Here is a 4,623-nt window from a genome sequence, read left to right on the forward strand (position 1 = left end):
GCAATACTTGTTTTATCGTTTTCTCGCAAACAATCATCTTCCACACAATACGGTTAATCCTTTGTTACAAAGCAAGCCAAGTGAGATTGACAACCTCACTTGTTTCGTTGGGGCAAAGTACTTTGGTTGTGTTGTGCAGGTTCCACGTTGGCGCCGGAATCCCGGTGTTGCGCCGCATTACATTCCGCCACCATCAACCTTCAACGTGCTTCTTGGCTCCTCCTGGTTCGATAAACCTTGGTTTCTTTCTGAGGGAAAACTTGCTACTGTCTGCATCACACCTTCCTCTTGGGGTTCCCAACGGACGTGTGTCAACTGCACGCATCACATATCATCTCTTGTGAACCAGTCACATGCTTGCAAGCTAATCTGACGACATTCCACCGAGAGGGCCCAGAGTATATCTATCCGTCATCGGGATGGACAAATCCCACTCTTGATCCATATTCCTCAACTCATACTTTCCGAATACTTAATCCCATCTTTATAACCACCCATTTACGCAGTGGCGTTTGATGTAATCAAAGTACCCTTCCGGTATAAGTGATTTACATGATCTCATGGTCGAAGGACTAGGTAACTATGTATCGAAAGCTTATAGAAAATTGAACTTAATGACGTGATCTTATGCTACGCTTATTTGGGTGTGTCCATTATATCATTCATCTAATGACATAACCTTGTTATTAATAACATCCAATGTTCATGATCATGAAACTATGATCATCTATTAATCAACAAGCTAGTTATACAAGAGGCTTACTAGGGACTCCTTGTTGTTTACATAACACACATGTATCAATGTTTCGGTTAATACAATTATAGCATGGTATGCAAACATTTATCATAAACACAAAGATATATAATACCCACTTTATTATTGCCTCTTGGGAATATCTCCAACATGTTGTCACATTTATAATTTTTGGCCTCATGTTGGATAAAGTATTGCTCAAGCTTAGCGAGATTGAATGAACTCATCCGTAAGAATCCTTGTCATGGTATTCCTGAAAGCATTATATTAATCAATTTTTAGGTGAGGTTACCTCTGCATCTTAAGGACTTTCTAGATAATTCCTCTGAAGGAAGTTTCACTAATAGAACTCCAGAAGAAGCAAGGGACTTATTGGATACCATTTCTAAAAATGTTGATGCTTGGGATCTTGATAAAGGTAATGAACCCCACTTTGAATATGAATATTCATGTGTAGAGAACTTCTCCACTACTATATTGTTTAAAGAGCTAAGTAACAGGTTTGGCCTTGATCCTCATGTTTTGTTGGAAGTTACTAAGTCTTTTGCTAACCATTTGAATGTCCCTAAAAAGGATTTGATTTTTATGTTGAATCTTTTAAATATTCTATAGTGTTCCTAAAGTTGTGAAACGGGTTAATCAAGTATCATCTGTCAAAATTGAAGAATATGTTGAAACTCCTCCATATCCAAACAGAGTGAAGGAAAATTTACTCACTACTATCGCAAATAGGAGTGATAGAAGATGTAGTGAATCATATGAACAAATTGAAGTTAAGCATCAAATTTCGCCCATTAAAGAATTCAACGAAGAGACTCCTTGTGATGTTTATTTATGTGAAGATTCCACCAAGGTATTTAAGGTAAAACCACCAAAGTTGGTCAACCTATTATAGCATGTGCTATTGGAACTTCATGCTATAATGTTCTATGTGTGATACTCGAGCAAGTATAAGTGTGATACCATATTCTCTATATCTTGAAATCAAGCTTGACCTTGATCCCATACACATGGAAGAGACACGTATAACTATCCAACTTGCTGATAAAGAGTATATTTGTCCTCTAGGTATGGTTAGAGATGTTGAAATATTAGTTGGAAAGATCAAATACCCCGTGGATTTTATTGTGCTTGGTTGCTCCTAAGATTCATTTTGTCCTATTATATTTGGTAGACCATTCTTACATAATGTGGGTGCTGAAATTAGTTTGCCAAAGAGAACATATTCATTAAATATGCTGGTGAAAGACTAGAATTTAACTTTTCAAAGTTTACTGATAAGCATTTATAAAAATAAAAAAATCAAAAGATATAGTGGAAACTCTTGCTTTTGTGGCAGTTGCTTCATAGGACGTGGTGGAACGATATGTACTTAATCAGGAGGAGCCATCTAGTGATGAAGAAAGGGAAGCATTAGAACAAATATTATCTAAATAACCACCACAATTACAGTTACATATTCCACCTGATGATCTAGGAGAACTAGCCCACCAAAGGAGGATCGTAGTTTTGAACTTAAACCTTCACCTGAAGATATGAAATATGCATTCCTTTGTGAGAATAAAATATATCATCTTATTATTAGTGCTAACCTTTCAAATGAAGAAGAAACAAGGTTACTGATGCATGTAAAATGTATACATGAATTTTGTCCTTTATCATATTGTATGCCCACATATTTGCAACATATATGATGATAATACCATGTTTTATATTGATCTATGGGGATTTACCAATGATCCCCTTTATTTGGGTTATAACGCTGCAAAACAGGAAAACCTTGTTTTGTGTATTTTTCACTTTCAGAGACATATGCGGAGTCAAATTGACTTGGGATTTTTGGAGCGTCAATTTTTCATCGGGAGAAGCAACATGGGCCCTCGAAGCTCGATCACCTGGAGAGGCCTGAGGGCCAAAAGAGGCCAGGTGGCGTGGCCAGGAAGAGAGGTCGTGCCACCCCCCTCTTTCAGTCATCGATCGCCCTTTTGTCCTGATTATTTCGCGAACCAACGTATTTTGCTCTAAAAATGACTATATATATGACCCCAAAGAGTTCTCGGGAGGAGAGCGCCGCACAAACACAAAAACACGAAAACGGCGGCTGCTGCAGAGAAGATTGGAGGGGGAAACTCCGTCGGGATCACCGTCGGAGGGATCTCCACCATCTCCAACGTCTTCATCATCATCACCATGACCAAGAGAGAGTAGTCCATCTCTAGACTACAGGTTTGTGGCAGTAGCTTGATCTATTTCTCTCATGTTCTTCATAGTTCTTAGTACCATATGAGCTGCCTGTCATATTTATGGCCATATTTCTAATACCTATGTGGTGGATCCTTATTCTATGATATATTTTTATGAGATATGATCTTATTATATGGTCATATGTATTGATAGATGCATATTATGTACCCCGTTCTTAAGTATTTGTTCTGATCCAACATCTACGCAAGAGCATGTGTGGGGTGATGTGTGTGTTAGATGGAGTATCATGTTTTTAGTGATTGGATAGTGAGAATATGTTCAAGATCTATTATAGCTTTGCCTTTCTGGTTGCTACCTCACTAGGGATAAAGTGAATGCATGTGCTATGTTCATCATGTGACAGTAGTGATGATCTTGTTTGTTCAATGTAGCATATTAGATATTCAAACTTAATGTCAAAGTACGGATTGCTATGCTCTGTTAATTCTTAATACAAGATTGATGAAGTTTCTTTCTTGTGGATTATAAGATAGATGTGTTGCATCATCTCTATGTTAGGACGTGATGCCCATATTAATTCTGATCTTACATATAATATTATCTTCACCTTCATATCTCATTGACGTGTTTTTGTACACAACAACTTTAAGAGAGAATGATCAAGTGAACCCATGAACCCCGGATCACTTTTTATCATAAGAAACACCTTTATATTTCTTTTACCTTGTTTTCTATTTGCTGCACTATTTTAATCCGAAAATACAAAAAATATTTACTTTTCTTATTTACATCCAAAACACTAAAAAAAATCAACCTCTTTACAGTTTTTACTTAGTTGTTTTATCTAGTTTAGTTTTTTACTTATTTTTTCTACTTGTATTATTTACTTACACGAAACCTTGTGCTTGACAATCACATGGTGGAGTTGGGGACACAAGGCATTTATTTTACCTGCAGGATTGTTAGAAGAAGAGAGAGGGGAATGCTCATCCATCCAGTTCCCCAAGAGTTCGATATAAACCCTCGAGTCACCCTTGTGGGGAAAATACTTCGCTGACGCAAAACTCTGCACTTGGAGTCCCAATGTCATCAGTCATGGATATTTCAATGCATACACTCAGCAGATAATTGAATGAAAGGTAGGCACCCGAGGATCGGTTAGCCGTGGAAAGTAAAAGACAAAGGTTGAGTAGAGCATATGACATATATGATGGAAAGATCCATGAATAAGATTTATACTGGTTACTAGGAGGCAAGACCGTTAATTGATGCCATTTAAAAGATCATGAAAGTGTTTGACAAAGTCAAGCTTCATGTCTATCTTGTTTTTTCATAAATTCTCTTCTTTTAACTAGTAGTTTTATGAGAGTTTATCTTCATTGCAAAGGGAATAGTAAAAATGAAAGAAATCAAGGTAAAAAGCCATCCAAAGCAATAGCAAAGAGAGAGAAAAAATTGAGGCTTGTTCAATTGTGCAACATGCAATGGTTAGTTTTGTTCAAAAGTAAGATGTAGTTGCTAGAAATCCTATTTTATGTATCCCAAATTGTATGGTTGTTAATTCATAGATCTTTTAAGACAAGTGAATATGCATAAGTTGATGATGCCATTCTCGTATTCTTTTATCAACCATAAGCTCATTAATACATGATATGATCCGTTTG

Source organism: Lolium rigidum, chromosome 5 (assembly GCF_022539505.1).
Source record: "Lolium rigidum isolate FL_2022 chromosome 5, APGP_CSIRO_Lrig_0.1, whole genome shotgun sequence".
NCBI lineage: Eukaryota > Viridiplantae > Streptophyta > Magnoliopsida > Poales > Poaceae > Lolium > Lolium rigidum.